The 25,058-nt window shown below is 40.4% G+C and overlaps 1 non-coding gene across 1 annotated transcript; it reads left to right on the top strand.

Annotated features, from left to right (window-relative positions):
- The first annotated feature begins 965 nt into the window (after nucleotides 1-965).
- Nucleotides 966-1,040, top strand: Trnas-aga. The gene has a single exon. It is a non-coding gene; the product is annotated as a tRNA-Ser (tRNA).
- The last annotated feature ends 24,018 nt before the right edge of the window (nucleotides 1,041-25,058 follow it).

Here is a 25,058-nt window from a genome sequence, read left to right as displayed (position 1 = left end):
GGAGAGAAAGAATCAACTCTGGAAGTCAAGAAATACCTGTGTAATTGTTTGACAAACATTTTACCGTTCTTCACCACAATTTAGTGAACATAAGTACTGTGCCACTTATGGGGATAATGTTTAACAAAATACTTTGCAAATCTGTCTCTCATTGCAAGTGGAAATTGTTGGGTATGACTTCGCACACAATAGTAAAGAGAGATGAGCTACATAGTAGTGCAGCAACTGTCGTTGTACGAAATGTGGACAGGAGCAGAAATGATTTGCGAAGAAGTTAGTGCAATAAACCGAAGATTTACTTAACCTTTGTTTTTCCAGCTGTATAAAGACTCATTACAAATAAGGCAGCACGACCAGCGTTTTGCGCATGTGTTGGAGGCGTTGGATATTATCAGGTTGTCTCCAGACTCATTGCCTGTGATTATCAGAATACAAGCACATCAGAGATGAATCCATAAACAACACCTAGCAGCCATCCTGAAACGTCCATTCTGCTTGATTCCTTGCCCCTCTGTAACAGAGTCTATGGTGTTGTGGTATATGACGTGGTGTTCGCCATGATCGTCGGGAATGGAGATTCGCACCATGCAGTCGTCACTCACAGTCTGATCCGATACATGACGTTCTGTAGCCTCTTCGAACGCCAAATTCACTTCAGCAGCTCTCAGACCACGGTTCCTTTGACTCAAGAGTCGTATAGATCGATTTTCGTGTACACCTGTCGAACGTGGACGGGCTGCATTGTGTTAGTCCTCAACGATACCTGTCAATAGGAACTGATTCCATGTCGGCGCCACATTCTTTGACTGTAGCGCACACGTCGAGCAACTTTGTTGGACAAGTCGTCTACGCATAACGCACCCAATTGATGGTCGCGATTGACCTTCGTGACATAACGGATGTTTCCAGAAGGTAGGAGACGAGGTACTGGCAGAAGTAAAGCTGTGAGTACCGGGCGTGAGTCGTGCTTCGGTAGCTCAGTTGGTAGAGCACTTGCCCGAGAAAGGCAAAGGTCCCGAGTTCGAGTCTCGGTCGGGCACACAGTTTTAATCTGCCAGGAAGTTTCATAACGGATGTTCATTCTGATGTTCCACAGACGTCTCGAATGCGTCTCTGCTTGTGCTTTACTGCCAACTGAAATGCTGCAATCCATTTTGGTGTGGCGTTCTATCCACACGTAGCCCTCATGGTAACTGGGCGTACGTTTACGAACGGTACAGGAACAGTCACAGTAGCAACACACCTGTACGACATATCATGGTGATGCAGCACTTCTGTTGACGTGTATAGTTAGGAACTATACAAGTTAAAGTGAATCAGTCTCATATTATTTAGGAGTCCCAGAGAAAGGTAGGTAATTGATATATTTTTTTAAAATTTTCTTTTTGCAGTTCCTTCCACTGTGTAAAGTTGTGTCCTCATGATAAGAGGTTGAGAGGCTTAATTCTGACTGCAATGTCTTCTCATATTTACCTAAATACCTTTTCTCCACCGATAAGTGATACTAAGCATGACCGACTTTAAATAGAAATGTAGGAGGTACAGTGTTGATTATTTGAAGTTTGGCTTCATTCGATAATTGTCGGACAAACGACTACCTGTGTGCCATTTTATGCAACACAGTCTTAAGCAATGACGCTATGAAACCATCCAAGCCGGAGGATCATCTTAGAAGGTATTATCCTGACAAAACAGGTACAGATTTGAAATACTTTCGAACAACACTTCAAGAAAACTTCTAGATATTCCCACGGTTGACAGTATGTTCACTTCTACGCCACAAAGAGATGATGATAGTTTGTGATCTTGTTGCAATATTTCTTTACCTATAGCAAAAACTGGACAACTGCATACCACCGGGCAGCAGTAAATTTTGCAGCCACTGAAGGGGTTCTAAAAATAGTTCTACATAAACCTGCTTATGATATACTCAAAAGAATTACTTTGAGCAATAACGCTGTTAAAGACATGTTGCTAAAATGAGTAACGATACTGAAAGCATGTTGTGTAATTATCTGCAAACGACCAATTTCTCCATACAACTGGATGATTCTACTTTACCTGGCAGTAAAGCTTTATTATTGCCATATGTTCGTTTTAGTACAGGCCAAGCAGTCCATGGAGGACCACTCTTTGCGAGAACTGTAACAGACACTAATATGAATCAAACATTATTTCGTGGAAAAACGATCCTTCTATCAAATACAATATCAGTGACTATCGTGGATTTATAAGTAATTTAAAAGAAAATTCCTCCCAGGGGGAGGGGTGGGGGGTGGTGAAGGGACGGGGTGAGGGAATTTACAATACATTGCGTCACCCATCGACAACATGTACTTGCCAAAAACCTGAGCAAAGCATTGAATTTTAGGTTATTTGCGGAGTTATATAGAAAAAATCACGTGAACTAGGATCGATTTCGTGATTTTTCCACATAACTGCGCAAATAACCTAGAGAACTATGATCGATTCTCTCTCTCTCCCCCCCCCCCCCCCCCCCCCCCCTTATGAACCATGGACCTTGCCCTTGGTGGGGAGGCTTGCGTGCCTCAGTGACACAGATAGCCGTACCGTAGGTGCAACCACCACAACGGAGGGGTATCTGTTGAGAGGCCAGACAAACGTGTGGTTCCGGAAGAGGGGCAGGAGCCTTTTCAGTAGTTGCAGGGGCAACAGTCTGGATGATTGACTGATCTGGCCTTGTAACATTAACCAAAAGTGCCTTGCTGTGCTGTTACTGCGAACGGCTGAAAGCAAGGGGAAATTAAAGCCGTAATTTTTCCCGAGGGCATGCAGCTTTGGTGTATGGTTAAATGATGATGGCGTCCTCTTGTGTAAAATATTCGGGAGGTAAAATAGTCACCCATTCGGATATCCGGGCGGGTCTACTCAGGAGGACGTCGTTATCAGGAGAAACAAAACTGGCGTTCTACGTATCGGAGCGTGGAATGTCAGATCCCTTAATCGGGCACGTAGGTTAGAAAATTTAAAAAGAGAAATGGGTAGGTTAAAGTTAGATATAGTGAGAATTAGTGAAGTTCGGTGGCAGGAGGAACAAGACTTCTGGTCAGGTGAATACAGGGCTATAAATACAAAATCAATTAGGGATACTGCAGGAGTAGATTTAAAATGAATAAAAACAAATAAGAGCAAGGGCAAGCTACTAAGAACAGCATAGTGAACGCAGTATTGTAGCCAAGATAGACACGAAGTCCACGCGTGCCACAGTGGTACAAGTTTGTATGCCAACTAGCTCCGCAGATGACGAAGGGACTGAGGAAATGTATGATGAGGTAAAAGAAATCATGCAGATAGTGAGGGGAGACGAAAATTTAATAGTCACAGGGGACTGGAATTCAGAATATAGAATGGGGGTAAGGAATGACAGAGGAAGCCGACTGGTAAAATTTTGCACTGAGTGTAACTTAATCATAGCTAACACTTGGTTTAAGAATCATGAAAGAACGTTGTATACGTGGAAGGGGCCTGGAGACACTGGACGGTTTCAGGTAGATTATATAATGGGAAGACAGATTTAGGAACCAGGTTTTGAATTGTAAGACATTTCTAGGGGCAGATGTGGACTCTGACAGCAATTTATTGGTTATGAACTGTAGATTAAAACTGAAGGAACTGCAAAAAGGCAGGAATTTAACGAGATGGAACCTGGATAAACTGAAAGAACCAGAGGTTGTAGAGAGTTTCAGAGAGTTCATTGGCGAACGATTGACAAGAACGGAAGAAAGAAATACAGTAGAAGAAGACTGGGAAGCTTTGAGAGATGATATAGTGGAGGCAGCCGAGGATCAAGTTGGTAGAAAGACGAGGGCTAGTAGAAATCCTAGGGTAACAGAAGAGATATTGAATTTAATTGATGAAATTGGAAATTTGTGGGAAGTTCTATGGGACCAAACTGATGAGGTCATCGCTCCCTAGGCTTACACACTACTTAATCTAACGATAACTTACGCTAAGGACAAAACACCCCCCCCCCCCCCACACACACACACACACATATGCCCCAAGGGAGGACCCGAACGTCCGACGGGGGGAGCCACGCGAACCATGGCAAGGCGCCGCAGACCACACGACTACCCTACGCGGTGAATTGATGAAAGTGGGAAATATAAAAATGCAGTGAATGAAGCAGGCGCAAAGGAGTACAAACGATTCAAAAATGAGATCGACAGGAAGTGCAAAATGGCTGAGCAAGGATGGCTAGAGGACTAATGTATGGATGTAGGGGCATATATCATTAGGGTTATGACAGATACTGCCTACACGAAAATTAAAGAGACCTTTGGAGAAAAGAGAACCACTTGCATGAATATCAAAAGCTCAGGTGGAAAACTAGTTCTAAGCAAAGAAGGCAAAGCAGAAAGGTGGAAGGAGTACGTAGAGGGTCTATACAAGGGTGATGTACTGGAGGATAATATTACGGAAATGGAAGGGGATATAGATGAATATGAAATGGGAGATATCAAACTGCGTGAAGAGTTTGACGGAGCACTGAAAGACCTGAGTCGAAACAAGGCCCCGGGAGTAGACAACATTCCACTAGAACTGCTGATAGCCTTGGGAGAACCAGCCCTGAAAAAACTCTACCATCTGGTGAGCAAGATGTATGAGACAGGCGAAATACCCTCAGACTTCAAGAAGAATATAATAATTCCAATCGCAAAGAAAGCATGTGTTGACAGGTGTGAAAATTACCGAACTATCAGTTTAATAAGTCACGGCTGCAAAATACTGACATGAATTCTTTACAGACGAATGGAAAAACTGGTAGAAGCCGACCTTGGGGAAGATCAGTTTCGATTCCGTACAGAAGGTGGGACACGTGAGGCAATACTGACCCTACGACATGTCTTAAAAGATAGATTAAGGAAAGGCAAACCCCCGTTTCTAGCATTTGTAGACTTAGAGAAAGCTTTTGAATATGTTGACTGTAATATTCTCTTTCAAATTCTGAAGGTGGTTGGGGTCTAATACAGGGAACTAAAGGGTATTTACAGCTTGTACAGAAACCAGATCACAGTTATGAGTCGATGGGCATGAAAGGGAAGCAGTGGTTGAGAAGCGAATGAGGCAGGGTTGTAGCCTATCCCCGATGTCATTCAATCTTTATATTGAGCAAGCAGTAAAGGAAACAAAAGAGAAATTTGGAGTAGGAATTAAAATCCATGGAGAAGAAATAAAAACTTTGATGTTTGCCGACGACATTGTAATTCTGTTAGAGACAGCAAAGGACCTGGAAGAGCAGTTGAACGGAATGGACAGAGTCTTGAAAGGAGAATATAAGATGAACATAAAAAAACCAAACGAGGATAACGGAATATAGCCGGATTAAATCAAGTGATGCCGAGGGAATTAGATTAGGAAATGAGACGCTTAAAGTAGTAGATGACTTTTGCTATTTGGGAAGCAAAATAACTGATGATGGTCGAAGTAGAGAGGCTATAACATATCGACTGGCAATGGCAAGGAAAGTGTTCCTGAAGATGAGAAATTTGTTAACATCGAGTATAGATTTATGTGTCAGGGAGGCTTTTCTGAAAGTGATACATGGACGATAAATAATTTAGAATAGGAGAGAATAGAGGCTTTCGAAATGTGGTGCTACAGAAGAGTGCTGAAGATTAGATGGATAGATCACGTAACTAATGCGGAGGTACTGAATAGGACTGGGGAGAAGAGGAATTTGTGGCACAACGTGACTAGAAAAAAAGATCGGTTTGTAGGACATATTCTGAGGCATCAAGGGATCACCAGCTTAGTATTGGAGGGCAGCGTGGAGGGTAAAAATCGTAGAGGGGGACCAAGAAATAAATACACTAAGCCACTAAGCAGATTCAGAAGGATGTAGGTTGCAGTAGGTACTGCATCAAACCAGTCTCTGGACTGAAGACCACAACAACAATGCATGATCGATTTCTTCTTCACACTGAAGTACGCCGGTTGTCAAAATTCTCATGTCTGAAAAGAGGTTTTTCGCTTTTTAAGACTGGTTTGGAGTTTTTGGATTCTAAAGATTCAGTTTCAAAAGAAAATTTAATCAAGAGGAAACCAGATGTTGCTCATTTAACAGATTTGTAAATTAGATTTAATTAGATTAGTTTTCAGTTACAAGGTAACAGTCTAAATTTGATAAAAACAAACACCATTGCTTCAGCTTTTCTTGCCAGAATTAAACCAGTCAAGCATAACACTGAATGGTGTGAATTTTCCCAGTTTCTCCATTTGTCACAGACAAACTGCCAGGATGATTACGTTTCGACCTACGTCCAACATATAAATGTCTGTCACACAGACTTTGAAACTAGGTTTAGGGATGTTTTGACTATGGAAATATCACAGTGATTTATCATCCAGGCTGGCCGGGGTGGCCGAGCGGTTCTAGGCGCTTCAGTCGCAGGTTCCAATCCTGCCTCGGGCATGGATGTGTGTGATGTCCTTAGGTTAGTTAGGTTTAAGTAGTTCTAAGTTCTAGGGGACTGATGACCTCAGAAGTTAAGTCCCATAGTGCTCAGAGCCAATTGAACCATTTTTTTATCAACCAGTATGGCGATATTATTACAAGAACTGCTCGGAATAAATAGTAACGAAGATCTTCAGAGAGACAGACCTGTTAATTGTTTTGTATTATGGACTACCGTGAGAGAGTTTTTGAAACCTTTTCCACCTCTATTCTTCGTCCAACGCCGTTGCCGGTCTTCTTAAAAAAACTGAATCCAACTATTTAAAAACTGCTAATAAAGCTTCTGGTTCATCTCTCCCATTGTGTATTAGTTTTAATAGATTTGCATTTTGTGTAGTTGATAATAATAAATGTAGAAAACTTAAAATGATTTTTTTCTAAATTTTTCACTCTACGCTTAAAGTTAAAAGTATCAATGTGTGTGGCAGCGTATCAGTTATCAAAAATACATTTGGAGTTCATGAATTTGTATAATACCGATATATGAAAGGGAAATGATCTATCCAAAACTAAAAAAAGTGGCACCTGATGTACGAGAAAAAGAAGTTTGGAAACCTTTGGTGTTGAGGCATTATAGAGTAGGTATTTATAGTATCTAAGCATTTACAATAACATGTGTATCACTTAAAAAACTCCAATATTTTCGTGTCAAAAGGCGTCCCATTCCTTTTGGATCCAAATAATTTTCGTTTTTTTATGTTGTTTCTGGCTCTTTAGATCGTTTCTCGCAACCTTGTATCCAAGATTCTGGATCCTTCTACATATAGTCTTTCAAATTTCTTCGTGGCATATTCTCGTCCACTCGATTTTTCCATTCTAGACAGGGTCATCCTCTTTTTCCTCTTGTATTGAGGTGGGCAACATTGTATTTTTCTCAGCCATCGTTCATCCCCTAACCTCATCACATGCCCATTCCATTTGAAACGCCGTTTTCTCATCTCTTCGGTTATATAAATGGGATTTTTGATTCGCTTCCTGATTTTTTTATGTAGTATGTTCTCTCACCTTGTAACTCTACGGCTCTTTATCAGAAAATCCATTACCAGAGACTCAAATCTTCTTCCATTTTAGTTTTTCATTTCCCACGATTCCGCTCTACATAAACAAATTCTTTCTATTATTGATTTGTATAGCCTTTTTTGTCTTTTTAATAATTTTATATGCCCAAAGCAAGGAATTCAGATTATCGATTGCTTGTTTCGTTCGTGTTGCGTTATTTCTCCTTTACTGGAACCCTGATCTGAGATTATAACTCCCAGATATGTATACTTTTGACATATGTCGATGGTTTCTCCTGCCACGATAATGTCACGTTTGCTTGCTATAGAGATATTTGTTTCAGAGAAATTTATTCCTACCTCGGCCTTATTTTATGTCTCTACAATTTTCTTCATCACGTGCTATATATCATAGTTATCTACATGTAATATTATTTGATCATCGGTGAATAGTAAACCAGACAGATAATTCCCACACGTTTTAACCATTCTTTAAGAACTTCGTTCAGATAATATTTAAACATAGAAGGTGTTATACGCCATCGGTATTTAATGCCTTTGATTGTTGGTCTTACTCGGGAGATTTCTTTTATTACTTTGATTTTCATGTCTAATCCCTCGTAACTTTTTTTTTACTTCCAGTAACATATATCTGATTTACTGTGATATTGATGTGCACTTGTGTGCAGAACGTAAGGACGAAAGTAAATTTCACATGATGCGTCACAGCCAAGTAACGCAGCTCAATGACACTTGGACCATACACAGAAAGAACTGCTACAATATAGTACACAAACCAGCTGAAAGAAATACGCAGTGAGACGAACAGAAATGACACTTTTATTCTAATACAGGAATTACACTGAAGTCACAACGGTCCCCTGGACATTACAAAAGGTAGGACGTGCTCCCATGCTAGTCCATTCCTTCAACAGCGCAGTTGATAACAGCTGGATGGTCGTTAGTGCATGTGGACACCGTCTCCCCAACGCATCCCACACGTGTTCCATTGAATTTAAGTCGAGGGAACGAGTAAGTCAGTCCATTCGCCGAATAGCCTCTACTGTGAAATGTGGTCGCACACTGTTGGCGATAAAAGTGCAAAAAGTTTTTGACACTGCTGAGCCCCAGTCACGCAGTATTTTTTAAAGAATAAACCACCATTTGATTGTGTATTACTATGTTTATCTTCTGTACTATCTAGATTTCCGCTGTTATACCGTTATCGAGTGCAGTGCGAAAAGTAAGTGAGTGAATATCTCGCAATTTTATATCAGTGAGAATCCAATACTATTTTGAAAATCTACTGTTTTCTTTTTCCTACGTGCCGTACTATTTGTACGTTCCAGCTTTAAGCATTGTACTCGATAATGGCATAAAAGCCGAAATCTAGATAGTACATAAGGTAAATACAGTAATTCACAGTCAAATGACGGTTTATTCTTTCAAACAAAGATAAAAATGTAATCAGGGCTGAATGCACCCCTGAAAAGACTGACATGGAGAAGGAGTAGAGTGTTACATTGACATTGACCGGTGAGTGTACCGTGTTGTAAGAAAACAAGTCACCTCTGTGTAGACCTATTGGAATGCAATTTGGTCGGGCGCGGCGATCGAATCACACACTCGCGTGGCATGCGAGGGAAGGGGGCACCTGCGCTGCCTCTGGCCGCTGGCAGAGGGCGTTTTCTGCTCTGCCGGAAGCCGCTATGAATGCGAGGCCGCATTGAAGCCACGGTTACGTAGTATAAACATATTGTTCGCGTTTGCAATCCGTACTATGTACAGAGACTCAAGAGGTGTCACGTGATAGAGGGTTTAAATACACCTCTAACGTTATAAAGACATCATACTTTATATAAAAGAGGTTAAGGAGGCAAATAGATTTACTTATAACGTATGCACTTGATAACTTACAACTTTTAATGTAATCAAGCCACTAAAGAGGTTGGGCAATCAAAGTACTGCTTTTGATGAGCTGCATTGAGTGTGATATTGATATGATCCGTAACTCTAATAACATTAGAGAATCAATTTAATTGGAAGTCAATTAAATTCGACATAACTTATATGCGAAGGCAGATACACTGATAGCGTGGCAGTATGTGTCGGCAGCGAATACTATTAACTACATACACCATTTAGGTTAAAAGTTTTGTGGACTGGCAAGACAGCCAATCCACTAGGACAGAAGGCCGAAGGGCACGCGTTTAAGCTCACGCAGGATGGCGTGAGGTCTGGAACAGGACAAGGTCTTTATAGCAGCAAAAATAGTACGTAGCTTCTGGAATACTTAACTTTAATCCATAATTGGTGAACATCGGTCTGACGGTATATGCATCACAAGATAAATAGCAATTGATAATGGCGCCTTGCTAGGTTGTAGCAAATGACGTAGCTGAAGGCTATGCTAACTATCGTCTCGGCAAATGAGAGCGTAATTTGACAGTGAACCATCGCTAGCAAAGTCGGCTGTACAACTGGGGCGAGTGCTAGGAAGTCTCTCTAGACCTGCCGTGTGGCGGCGCTCGGTCTGCAATCACTGATAGTGGCGACACGCGGGTCCGACGTATACTAACGGACCGCGGCCGATTTAAAGGCTACCACCTAGCAAGTGTGGTGTCTGGCGGTGACACCACAAAATGATTATTATTTTATTAATCATTTTGACTGTTTATTGTTAAATTTACCTAGTTTTGCCCATAGTTTGAATTTCATCAAAGATATATAAATTCTGAGTACAGAAATGAAAAGGGGAGACAAAATCTGATGCAAATGATATGCCATTCGTAATTTTAAACGGAATAACAAAGACACCACAGGCATGGAAGCTCAAATTGTGAATAATTAAACTCTAATTTATAGGCAAACTATCGTACTTATAAATTATTATGATATATTTTCTGAAGCAGAATTTTAGAGCGCATCTAATGGCGCAATATGAAATTTAGTTAAACGTATGTATAAGACTGTAAATTTATACTGGTGATCACATGAGGAACTTTTTTGACATCACTGTGTGCATTTTTGGCGGGTGGGAGACGCCGAGAGTTAGAAAAGCAGTTCGTTTTTAGGGGGGCTGATACGTGTTTGAAAATATTTCGATTTCCGTGTGGAGTCCGATAAATTTTGTGCAATATCTCGACTTAATCTCTGGCACAATCCCAGTACTTGGGCTCAGTTTGGACTCTGATAATTTTGCCGAGGGCCACAGCAGCTTCTAGATAACGTTATTTGAATTCCATATCTAATAGACCTATAGAACAATAGGTTGTTGTGTCTGTTAGATAGCTTTGAGTCAGGACATTTCTTTGTAATTTGTAGATGTGAACACAGTCTGGTGTTTTCGAGCTAGTTTATTAATTTATTAAAATTATGTTGCGTTGTTATCCACCACTGAGCGCTCGAGTCATATCATTTACCGCTACACAGTACTTTCTGTTGATCATCAAAAATCTATAACGTGTGTTGAGTGGACAATAAGTTTTATCTGTGAAAACTTAAATCACTTGTAGTTGCGTTAGTAGCTTAAAACCCGTGTCTATGTTTCGGTCTAGCAGTTACTGGAATTCTGACCACTTGTCAGTATCCATTCGACAGTTTTATTTTAAACTGAAGTTACGCAATTTAGGTAATAAATCCTGCCCATAGACGGAAAGAAAAAGAGCAGAGGTTTAAATTAAATTAGCGTAATTAATTTTTGCCACGATAGCGTCGCAGTATTCAAAGATTTGTTGGTAAGCAAGCCCATGCAGCATTATGGGTCTCCACACCATAAAACCTGGACCACCGAAACGATTCCTATTCGGCAACTTTCCTGGTGCATTAAGTGTTCCCACCCCTCTATTCAGACCGAATCTGCTCTCATCCGAGAAGAGCTCCTCGCTGGTCCAAATCCTATCCTCCTGGCACCATCACAAATGGTGCCGCCGCTGTGCAAGTATCAACGGAACACAACACCGCATTAGTCGTCGGTCAAAGAGACAACCCCATGCAGACGCCGTGTCATTGTGGATCGTGAGAATTGCGTGTGTTGCAGTTCTGTTAAATGTGGTTGCAACTGCACCTGTCGTTTGACAAGGGTCCCGTCTTGCCTGTTGCATACTGTAGCGGTCATCTGCTTTTGCCGAGGTGGGACAGTGGTTAGCACATTGGACTCGCATTCGGGAGGACGATGGTTCAAACCCACGTCCGGCCATCCTGATTTAGGATTTCCGTGATTTCCCTAAATCGCTTCAGGCAAATGCCGGGATGGTTTCTTTGAAAGGGTACGGCCGCCTTCTTTCCCTAATGCATTGCGACTGACTACCTCGCTGTTTAGTCCCCTGCCCCGAAGCAACCAATCTGCATTCGTATCTGGCTGTGGTCGACCACCTCCTGTCCTCCGGGCAGCAGTGCCTGCGATTCGGAACGCTTTCCTCCACGTAAGATAATGCTGTGAGCAATTCTAAACGCCTGATCTACTCTCGTCACACTTCGTCCTTCTTCCACTTTTCCCACGGTCCTTCCCCGTTTGAAGTCATCCAAATGTTGTCTCCGCGTCATATTGTAATGCAGATCACCGCCACCGTGCATCGTATCTGCTCGCTGATTGACATAAACTGTTTTTTCCCGTACCTTCGGCTGGCCGCTGCGGTTCTAGGCGCTTTAGTCTGGAACCGCGTGACCGCTACGGTCGCAGGTTCGAATCCTGCCTCGGGCATGGATGTGTGTAATGTCCTTAGATTAGTTAGGTTTAAGTAGTTCTAAGTTCTAGGGGACTGATGATCTCAGATATTAAGTCCCATAGCGCTCAGAGCCATTTTTGAATCCGTTCCTTCAGCTGCCTCGTATAAGCCACAACTGGCGCTTCGGTCATGCTGTCCATCTACATCTACATCTTCATCTACATCTACATCTACATCTACACTACATCTACATCTACGTCTACATCATACTCCGCAAGCCACCTAATGGTGTTTGGCGAAGGGTTCTTTCGGTACCACTACCTGGTCCCTCCAACCCTGTTCCACTCGCGAATAGTGCGTGGGAAGAATGATTGTCGGTAAGCCTCTGTATTGGCTCTAATTTCTCCAATTTTCTTCTTGTGGTCAATACACGAGATGTATGTGAGAGAAGTAATATGTTGTCCAACTCCTCCTGAAAAGTGCTGTCCCGAAATTTCAGTAGTAAATCTCTCCGTGAGGCCCGCATCTCGTGGTCGTGCGGTAGCGTTCTCGCTTCCCACGCCCGGGTTCGATTCCCGGCGGGGTCAGGGATTTTCTCTGCCTCGTGATGGCTGGGTGTTGTCTGCTGTCCTTAGGTTAGTTAGGTTTAAGTAGTTCTAAGTTCTAGGGGACTTATGACCACAGCAGTTGAGTCCCATAGTGCTCAGAGCCATTTGAACCATTTTTTTCTCTCCGTGATGCACAACGCCTCCCTTGTAAAGTTTGCCAGTGGAGTTTGTTTAACATCTCTGTGACGCTCTCTCGCCAGCTAAACGAAAGCGTGACGAAACGAGCCCCTCTTCGTTGGATCTTCTCTATCTCCTCTATCAGTCCTACCTGGTAGGGATCCCAGATAGATGAACAATACTCAAGAATGGGGCAAACAAGTGCCTTATAAGCCACTTCTTTCGTTGATGAGTTACATTTCCTTAAGATTCTTTCGATGAATCTGAGTCTGGTATCTGCTTATCCCACTATCTTATTTATGTAGACATTTACAGAAGTGGATTTCTTTTCCTATGTATTCGCAGTATGTTACATTTATTTACGTTCGAGGTCAACTGCCAGAGCCTGCACCATTCATCAATTCTGTGCAGGTCGTTCTGTAAATTCTTACTATCTTCTGGCGTTGCTACATTGGTATAGACAACTGAATCATCTGCGAATAGTCTTACAGAGCATCCGACGATTTCTACTAGATCATTTATATACGAGTGTTAGAACTTAAATAGTGGCAACTATTTATTCACAACCGATACAAAAGACTTGTAAATAATAGATTTCAGCTATCAGTCATCCTTTTGAAATTTTATTGGCAGATCTAGATTTCAGCTAAAATCTAGCCATTCTCAATGGACTATCATTTTTTATCAATGCATGTAATGCCTGTTGGTCGGGCTTCATTTACAGTTCATTGAATACTGAATTGAATTGAATACTGAATTGAATTGAGTACTAAATGAACTGTGAATGAAGGCCGACCAACAGCCATTAGATGCATTGATAAAAAATTATAGCGCATTGAGAATGGCTAGTTTCTGGCTGAAACCTATATCTGCCAATAAAATTTTAAAAGGATGACTGATAGCTGAAATCTATTATTTACAAGTCAATAACAGTCGCTGCGTGCAACAGCCTCTGAATGGAGGGCAGCCTGACGATACAAAAGAGTTACATGTTTCCACCTATTACTCTCCTTCAAAGTAGTCACCAGCGCTGTGTAGGACCCGTTGCCAGCGATGTAGAAGGCGTAGTATACCGTTAGCAGAGCCTGTTCTCTTGATGGTGCGAATGGAGTGGCCTAAAGCTATGGCGATTCTCGTGTACGACTGTGCATGGGGGCCTAATTATTATTAATTTGAAAATCATTTTTTTATTTTTGGTGGCTGTAGGTCCGATTACGCTGTGTCTCGTAAACGGTTGGCCCTGACTAGTATTATTACGCAATCTGACTGCATAGAACAACAACAAAGAATGAAATGAAAATTTTCGTTAACACAATTAATTAATTAAGTCCCCAGCAACTATAAAACCTACGAAACCAAAGCACAAGTGTAATTGTTCTGTGTGTGGGAGTGTGACTCAACGTACACATCTGGCACGGTTCTTCTTCAACAAGACAAGAAATTTTAAATACCATTTATACTGAAGTAACTAAAAAATAGAAATACTATAATTGCGTAAGGAAAGCAGAATTACACTCTAATACAAGAACACAAGCCAGATGCTTTGTTGACTGAACCTGTAATGGCGCATTATTTAAGACATTGAGATAATAAAAAGAAAAGGAAAATTTTTTTTTCTTTTACCTTCATATATTGACGAAAAGCACTCTAATCATTACAATATATCTCCACACCGACTCGCCACTACCACATCTCAACAAGAACTTTTCAGTATCACATCTCAGCAAGCACTCTTCACTAGCACATCTCAACAAACACTGACTACTACGAGTTCTCCCCAAGCACTCTCCACTAGCACATCTCAACAAGCACTGACTACTACGAGTTCTCCCCAAGCACTGCCAGTGGAGGCGGCTGAATAATACTCTTTGGCGCAATCTCTGGCGCAGTGGCTCAGTGTAGCCACCTTTCATATGCCCCTCCTCCACGGGCCAGAATTTGATGGTATTTTTGCCAGCATTGGTGGTGAAAATACCACCAAATTCGTCCACAAAAATACAGACAAAAATAAAAGATAATATTAATACCCTAATATCACATAATTAGTTAAAATTTTGGCTTTGCACTGACCTTTCAATAACCTAATATATAAAATACAGTAAGCAATACAAATTCTTTCATACATGTGACTTTACATAATAGTTTACACAATACACAAAAAATCAGTTTATGCAAATGTTCACAAAAAATGCTTTTAATTATACAAAAAAAGCAAGTAGTTGATAGTTCCAGCAGTAGCACCCAGCAATGGTCAACAGGTGCAAATACCAACAATTGACATCATTTTAGCAGAAGCAGTCCATCAGTGGCACCCAGCAATGTTGAACAGGTGCAGACACCAACAAGTGACATTATTTCAGTAGAAGCAGTTCATCAGTGGCACCCAGTAATGTGAACAGGTGCAGGCACCAACAAGTGACATTATTTCACTAGAAGTAGTTCCATTAGTGGCACCCAGCAATGTTGAGCAGGTGCAGACAGCAACAAGTGACATCATTTCAGTAGAAGCAGTTCATCAGTGGCACCCACTAATGTTGAGCAGGTGCAGACACCAACAAGTGACATCATTTCAGTAGAAGCAGTTCATCAGTGGCACCCAGTAATGTTCAGCAGGTGAAGACACCAACAAGTGACATTATTTCAGTAGAAGCAGTTCATCAGTGGCACCCAGTAATGTTCAGCAGGTGAAGACACCAACAAGTGACATTATTTCAGTAGAAGCAGTCCATCAGTTGCACCTAGCAATGATGAGCAGGTCCAGAGAGCAGTCCATAATATTCACTATCACTGATCACACTGTTCATCAGAGAAATTAATCATTTCTAAGTGGCACCCATTATGTTGAAAAAGTGCAGGTAACAGTCCATAATATTCACTATCACTAATCAGACAGTTCATCAGCAGAAATTAAACATTTCTAAGTGTCACACATCAATGTTGAACAAGTGCAGGTAACAGTTCATAATGTTCACTATCACTAATCAGACAATTCAGGCATGAAAAATAGTTTGAATCCACATACAAATGCTTTTACACTAAACATACAAATCATAACAAACACACAAATGATGTCAGATAATTGTCACATTAACTATTACAAATACACAAATATCAGTAAACCTATAATATTTATGGGTGTCAGTGCAAGCCACTACATACAAATAAAATATTATTTAGGAGATAGGTGGGTAAGATTAGGAAAGGAAAACACACAAAACACACTCACTCATCTTTCATCCACATTAAGTACTACTGTGTAATTGAATAGTGTTAACTGTGTAAATGCAATTTTGTCAAAATTTGATGTTCATCATGTGTATCAAGTAGTAGTGGCAGCAGTGTGTAACAGTCAATAATAGTTAAGTCAACGTCATAGTCATCATGTCAAGACCAATGTTTGCCAAGCCAGATCAAATGTACTGTTGCTGAACAACTGTCAGTGAGCCAAGATATGCAATTACTTCCTCTCTCCAAAAAAAAAGTATATACTGCTTAGTGATTTAACAAAGTGTGTGTAGACAATCTTGCTTCTACTTGAGTGTTCTAGTCTGCTACCTTCATCCTCCTTGTTCCATATAGACCAGCAAAAAAAAAAAAAAAAATATGCTCCTCACTTACTTTACCTCTTATCCACCAAAACTCCAGTAATCATCAGCATCATATAATCTCAATACTTCAATAATACCTCTTACGTCGATACATATAAATCTTATCATCAATATCATTTATCTTACCTCTTGTCCACAAAAACTCCAATAATCATCAACTTCACATAATCTCAATAAAACCTCAATAATACCTCTTCAATACGTCGATACATATAAACCTTATTACCAATATCATTTCACTTCCATAACAACTCTTTCCTCTAGTCAGTCTCCTCGAACAAGTACAGATAAAATCCTAATGCAAACCTCATCATCCCATCCAATCCGAAGACACACTGTCAACACACAACCTCTGTGTAATCCATCTGAGCCAAATCTTCTACTCATTATGAATTATAAACAAAAGAAATGCATACATGACCTCTAACAGACTTAGTTCGAATAACTCTCAGTAATTAAGTACGATTACGGAGTGTGAATGATCATAATATTTCACAGTGTATACACCACTTCAAGAATTATGGCAAACAGAAGCAAACATGTGGAGTATTTCTTGTGTCGAGTGTCACTTCTTATTTCAATTGCTCACGAAAAATGCAGTGTAATAACTGTCAATGGTCTAAACCTAGTTTTGGTATGTCATGTCGTTAGCTTCCTTCCTATTAGCATACATTTATACAGCTTTCATAAAACCTCCAGCTCATGTGACTTCTTTGAAGTTTCTTGTACTAATGTCGTTTATGTCGAATTATAGCAGTTCATTTTCCTATCTTAAAAATATAAGGCACTGAGCGTAAGCAAAACATGCAATAGCGAGTAAATATACCAGTAGTGAACAGAATGTCAACAAGTGGATGCAGCACAATTCTTACAACGAGGCTCTGCCAAGCGAACAATCTATAATTAATACAATAGTGTGACCTAAACTCTCTGTTCGTACACAGTACATCAGCATTTCTATATACCAAATTAAAGAGTAGTTATGACAACAAACAGAAATGTATAAATATGCAATCCATAAGCAAGGCAGCAAATATGTTATCTAACATAATAAACAGGTCATTAGCATCATATCAGCATAAGCAAATAAATGTTCATATGTAATCTTAATAAGTAAACATGAAGGCGCAAGCAGATAAATCACAAAGTATAACTTACATACATAATCACAGTCAGCACAATTAATCAGGTTACAATTATAATTTAAATAAATAAGCACAGCAGGCACATAATTAAAAAAATATGACATCAGTGGAAAAGCAGTGCAGCCAAGCGATGCATAATATAAACAAATAACAACCCTATTCAATCATCAATCATTGTCAAAATCAGTTAATGTACGCAAGCACGTCGCTTCACAAGTAAATTCATAGAACATGAAATTAGCACAAAGTATGAATCACATAATTGCGAGCAGCAAATTACGTCTAAAGTACGTACCTAAGTGGAACTATGTTACCTGAAAAATAAACTCAATTAATAGTTACCTTTTTAGTTTATTAGTTTCTTCTTGGAAATTACATTCTTTCTGAAATTTTCTCGATAGCAAGTCCTCTTAACGTCGGAAACACACAGAATTTACCTGAAGTTCTTAAATATTTTATACAACCGTATCCTGAAAAATACTGAACGTTAATAACATAATTCATCAAGTCACTATAGCTTTATACTGAATTTAGTCGGAGTAATTAGACTGTGTATTTGTTTACGGCTGTCAGTGCATTCGCACTGAGCGCTCGATCAGCTGTAGGCGCGTGACGTAGGAAGCAATTGTTTACGGTCAACGACTGCCTTGTGCGGCGCGCAGACTTGACTGTTGCTTTGAGTATATGCCGGCACCAAAACACAGCGCGGTATCCTTGTATTCTCTGCATGTTTACGTAAACTGTTGGTTCTCTCAAAAGTATGTCATTCCACAAAAATTTTAACGTTTGATATATGATGTATTCCCTTAGAGCGTCGTGATGTAAGAGTTTCTACTTCAACAGTGTTATCATGTATAATTTTGCGAATTCTATATGGACCGTTATAAAGCAGAAAAAATTTGAGACACAAGCCTTTTCCTTTGTGAGACAAACGATGAGACTTAATTAACACTTTTTGACCAATTGACAAGATTTTTAAACGACCAGGATGTTTAGCTGATTTCTCTCTTCTAGCAGCCGCAGATGAAATATTTTGCAGAGCCATGTTCACAACTTCAGAATGCCGCAGTTTCCATGTAGGCGGAAAAGGAACGATTTCAGATATGCGATTTGTCGGTGCTTTGTTTTTTAATATCAGTATTGGCGGTAAAGAAGTTGAGTCATTAGGAAGTTCATTCAGAATGTTTTGAAAAATATGAAGATACTGATCCCAAGTTCTGGGATTCTGATGACAATAAAGTCGACACAATTTATTGATTTCCTTCATCCATCTCTCTGAAGCGTTAGATTGAGGGTGAAAAAGTGAAATGAAGATTGGTTTAATTTTACGACGTCGTAGAGTACGAAGCCAAATTTTAGAGCGAAACTGTGATCCATTATCTGATATAACCTTATCAACATGACCAATTTCTTTAAGAAAATGGTTAATGAAAGCATTAGATACTGAACGAGCTGTTGCTTTGCGTAAAGGTGTAAAACACACATATTTTGATGTCATCTCCACTGCTACGAAAATGTACGCAAAACCATTAGTAGAACGAACCACTGGACCGAACAAATCGACTGCAGCCATGTCCTTTAATTTCGCTGGAATGATAGGAAACAACGGTGCTCTGTGAGAAATTGTTGGCGGCTTAGCCTTTTGACATAATTTGCATTTGGCCAGAACAGATCGAATACGTTTTTCCATATTACTGAAGTAGCAATTTTCCCGTAATTTATGAAAGCATTTTCTGGGACCAAAGTGTGCATAACTGAAATGCGTATACAAAATCAGCTTATTAACCCACTCATCAGGAATACAAACTAACCAAACAGAGTTGTCGACCGATTTTCGTTTAAAAAGAACTTTCCAGATAGTTTGCCAAAACGAGGTGTGGCCAAATTGTCCAATCTAACAAAGCGTCTAGGAAAATTAGAGACACCAAGGAAACTACGAACATCACGTTTTGTGGTAGGAACAGCATAATTACGAATAGCATCTAGTTTCTCTGGATCAGGAAGAATACCTTCTGTAGAAATAATGTGACCGAGAAATTTCACCTGAGAACGACCAAATTCAGATTTTTCCAAGTTCACAGTAATGCCAACTCTTGCAAAAATACGTAACAATGAATCCAAAATTTTGTTATGCTCACTCCAAGAACGTTTAGCAATAAGAATAACGTCAACATATGAAGTAATATTGTCACGAAGAAAAACAGGTAAAATTTCGTTTAAACTAGGAATGAATGCTGCTGAAGGTACAGTAAGTCCAAACGGTAATTTCCGAAATCACTTTTAGGTAAAATAGTCATATCAGGTTATTGTTTACTTACTCTCTAGATAGATTGATAGTCGAAGGGTTGTTTTGACAGATGCAAAGAATAGTAAAAGAGTAGGCAGCGGTGCAGAAAACTAAAAGGGAAATAGCACCACTACAGCTCGGGGCCCTATGCTCGCTATGGCACATATTCAGTAGTGAATCCCCTGAGGACTTTAATAGCCGCACATAATTTCCAGTTTGTGTCTTAGTGGCCAACTCGGTGGAAGTGCGTACATAAATTGATCTAACCATGAACATGGATGTATGTCATTCTTAGAATTACGAACGATCTTAAATTTCCGAACAGTCAAAAAGTGTTTATAGTCAAAGTTTTCGCCTCGTGGCGACAAAGACCTACCGCGCCTGTCCCTGTCCGAATGTCGATTATTGTCAAGTTCACGCGCCTCGCGCTCTCTTATTGCATCCCGTAAATGAAATAAATTACTTTCTTCAAACCCCTCTGCTAAACTAAGACTTGTCAATTTATCTGAGATCTTCTCAACTCTTTCCGATGAGTCCCTTAATTGTCCTTTCTGTTTATTTACGTCTTCCGTAAGTGTCGCGACTCGGGTTTCAGTATTGACACATTTGGTAGTTAACCGTTCATATTGTTGTGTTATGTTATTTAATCTGTCATTTGATACGGACTCCTCGATTCTCTCAAGTATTTCTTCCTTATCGTGTGCACATTGTAAATTTAACTCTGAAAATTTCTGTACTATCACGCAATCTTTTTCTTCCTGTTCCCTGCCCTGTTCCTCTTGTCTGATTTCTGTTGAAATTAAGCTATTATTGTGAGCCTTCAAAATCGGTTGTACTTCTTCTCTAATTTCTTTATTTGATTCGTCTTTCATGTATTTGAAACATGTCCCTGTTCGTGAGCCTAACTGTGTTTCCATTGTTCCCATATCAGTTTCTAATTCAGATCGTAACTGTGATCCCACTGCTTTCATTTCGGTTTTAATTGTTCCTATTTCTGTTTCAATTGTTCCTATTTTTGAGCATAACCGTGTTGTCATTGCTTTCATCTCAGTTCTAATTGTTCCTATTTCTGATCCCAAATTTAATATTGCACTCATTAACTGCTCCATTCCTTCTGTCGTTAACCACGTAATCTGTGAATTTTCTGATTGAGAAAAATTTTGAACTGTTTCCGGACTATTTTCCCTGCTTATTAAATTGTTTTCATCACCATTATTCATGATACTGTTTTCCTCTGTTGGCGAGTTCGCCATGTTAACAATTTCGTCATTCTCACTATCCATCATTTTTGCCTTTTTCATTGATCGCGTAATCATTAACAAAACATAAAAAATTTGTCACTGTACGAAAATTACACACAATGACTCCTCATCCTCAACAATACCATTCACACGAAATATTTCCCTCAAACACGATTAACGAACAATTGAAATAATTGCACTAAATTGTCAAACCCGTAGACAAGACAACACAAATTAAATTTTGAAAAATACCATTAGAAGAATGCCAATTACCAAATCTACACATGCAATATAGACTACAATTACTAAACTACAAATTACTACAACAATACTACTGTCTACTATTTTTACAGTCAGAAGATTCCAAGGGACGATCCGAAGCAGCGGTCGCCACGTGCATGGGGGCTTAATTATTATTAATTTGAAAATCATTTTTTTATTTTTGGTGGCTGTAGGTCCGATTACGCTGTGTCTCGTAATCGGTTTGCCCTGACTAGTATTATTACGCAATCTGACTGCATAGAACAACAACAAAGAATGAAACGAAAATTTTCGTTAACACAATTAATTAATTAAGTCCCCAGCAACTATAAAACCTACGAAACCAAAGCACAAGTGTAATTGTTCTGTGTGTGGGAGTGTGACTCAACGTACACATCTGGCACGGTTCTTCTTCAACAAGACAAGAAATTTTAAATACCATTTATACTGAAGTAACTAAAAAATAAAAATACTATAATTGCGTAAGGAAAGCAGAATTACACTCTAATACAAGAACACAAGCCAGATGCTTTGTTGACTGAACCTGTAATGGTGCATTATTTAAGACATTGAGATAATAAAAAGAAAAGGAAAATTTTTTTTTCTTTTACCTTCATATATTGACGAAAAGCACTCTAATCATTACAATATATCTCCACACCGACTCGCCACTACCACATCTCAACAAGAACTTTTCGGTATCACATCTCAGCAAGCACTCTTCACTAGCACATCTCAACAAACACTGACTACTACGAGTTCACCCCAAGCACTCTCCACTAGCACATCTCAACAAGCACTGACTACTACGAGTTCTCCCCAAGCACTGCCAGTGGAGGCGGCTGAATAATACTCTTTGGCGCAATCTCTGGCGCAGTGGCTGCTCTGTCCGGTCGATGGGACTGGGAAGTATTGTACCGGCCACCATAATCTCCGGACTTAAGTCCTTGTGACTTTAATTTGATTCCGAAGATGAAGGAATCACTTTGTGGCATTCGCTTCTGAACTGTTCCAGAGATTCGACAGGCAGTAGACCGCTCCATTCGCACCATCAACAGAATAAGCTCTGCTAACGGCATATTACGCCTTCCACATCGCTGGCAACGGGGTCTACGGAACGCTGGCGACTACTTTGAAGTACAGTAACAGGTGAAAACATGTAACTCTTTTGTGTCGGTTGTGAATAAATAGTTGCCACTGTTTAAGTTCTAACCCCCGTATATTATAAACAGGAACAGTCCTATCATACTTCCCTGTGGTGCTCCGGATATTACCTTTGCATCTGTCGATTTTGTTCCGTTAAGAGCGACGTGTTCAGTTCTATCTGCAAGAAAGTCTTGAATCCAATAGCAAGTCTGCTCCGATACTCCGTAAGCTCGCATTTTTTTCCATTAAACGGCAATGCGGAACGGTAGCAAATGCCTTTCTGAAATCAGGGAACACGGCATCAACCTGAGCGCCGTTGTCCACTGCGCTGTGGATCTCGTGGAGGAACAGAGCGAGCTGAGTTTCGCAGGATCCCTGTTTGTGGAATCCATGTTGATTTTTATAGAGGAGATTTTCATTTTCCAAAATCGTCATAATTCTTGAGCATGAAACATGTTCCATAATTCTGCAACAGATTGACGTCAATGATATAGGTCTATAACTGTGTGAGTCTGTCTTTCTTATACCGAGCGAGGTGGCGCAGTGGCTAGCACACTGGACTCGCATTCGGGAGGACGACGGTTCAATCGCGCGTCCGGCCATCCTGATTTAGGTTTACCGTGATTTCCCTAAATCGCTCCAGGCAAATGCCGGGATGGTTCCTTTGAAAGGGCGCGGCTGACTTCCTTCCCCGTCCTTCCCTAATCCGATGAGACCGATGACCACGCTGTCTGGTCTTCCCCAAACAACCCAACCCCCCCTGTCTTTCTTACAAACGGGAATGACCTGCTCTTTTTTCCAGTCGTTAGGTACCTTTCGTTGCTCAAACGGTCTACGATAGATTACTGCTGGAAGAAGAGCAAGTTCTTTCACATAATCTTTATAGAATCTTATATGTATCTCATCTGGTCCTGACGCCTTTTCACTACTAAGCGATTGTAGCTGCTTTTCAGTTCCGCAATCGGTGATCTCAATATCTGCCATTTCGACGTTCGTATTATGTTGATTGAAAGGAGATACAGTGTTACGATCTTCTGCGGTGATGCAACTGCGTAAGACCTAATTCAGAATTTCGGCCTTCCCTCTGTTATCTTCCGTTTCGGTGCCGTTGTGGCCGCTGAGAGAATGAATATATGATTTTGAACCACTTACTGATTTTACATACGACCAAACTCTCTTAGGCGTTTTACTCAGGTCGGTTGACAGCGTCTTACTTTCAAAATCATTGAACGCTTCTCTCATTGCTCTTCCTACGCCAGCTCAGCTTTTGTTGGTCAGCTAGGGTTTTTCTAGTCTTGAATCTGGGATGACGTGCTCTGTGTTTACGTAGCGCTTTTCTAGTACGGTGGATCTTTCCCATCGCTTAAAGCCTTACTCGAAACATACTTGTCTAGGGCATATTACGATGCCTTTGAATTTTTCCGTTTGTTCTCCACATGTTCGTCTTCATTATCGAATATTTGATGCCGACTGCTGAGATACTGTGAAATTTGTATCCTGTCACCCTTGCTGAGCAAATATATCTTCCTGCCTTTCTTAACATTCCTTGTAGGACTCGTCGTCATAGATGCTGTCACAGCCTTATGATCACTGATACCTTCCTCTATGTTAACTGATTCGACAAGTTCAGGTCTGTTTGTTGCCAGGAGGTCTAAGACGTTACCCTCACGAATTTGTTCTCTAACTATCTGCTCAATGTAATTTTCGGACAAGACATCCAGAACAATGTCACACGAATCCCTGTTGCTAGCACCAATTTTGATGGCATAACACTCACAATCTAAGTTGAAGTCCCCCCCTATTACTCCAGCATGATAAGGAAAATTACTAATGATATTCTGCAAGTTCTGTCTGAAGCGCTCTACAACTACAGATCCTGACTCCGGTGGTCTATAAAAGCATCCGATCATCATTTTTGACCGTTCCTTGATACCCAGTTTCACCCAGATTAATTCACATTAGGAATCCGTTACAACCTCGTTAGATTTTATCGAATTTTTACTGCAATAAACACGCCACCACCATTGGTGGCTAACCTGTCCTCACGATAAACATCCCAATTTGAACTTAGGATTTCGATTTCAATGACGTCTGATTTCAACCAGCTTTCTGTTCCCAATACTATCTGTGCATTATAACCTTCAGTAAGCGATACTAATTCTGGGACCTTTCCTTGGATGCTCCTCCAGTTTACTAAAATCATATTAATCTTTTCTATCTCTGATCTAAGAGCACCAAGATTCTCTGAGGTCACTGTGGCTGATTTAATAGGCAAATCGTTTTTGATCCAAAGGGAGGGGTTCTCTAACCTAAAAAAGCCCCATGTGCACGCCACACGTACTCCGCTACCCTAGTAGCCGCTTCCTGCGGGTAGTGCACGCCTGACCTATTAAGGGGAACCCTATAATTTTGCACCCGATAGCGGAGGACGAGAAGTTCGCATCTAGTACCGTCGCAGAGACGTCTGAGCCTCTGGTTTACACATTCCACTGTGCTCCAAAC

This window comes from Schistocerca americana, chromosome X (assembly GCF_021461395.2).
Source record: "Schistocerca americana isolate TAMUIC-IGC-003095 chromosome X, iqSchAmer2.1, whole genome shotgun sequence".
Classification (NCBI taxonomy): domain Eukaryota; kingdom Metazoa; phylum Arthropoda; class Insecta; order Orthoptera; family Acrididae; genus Schistocerca; species Schistocerca americana.
Note: the sequence above shows the minus strand (reverse complement) of the source record. Positions and strands in the feature narration are given on the sequence as shown.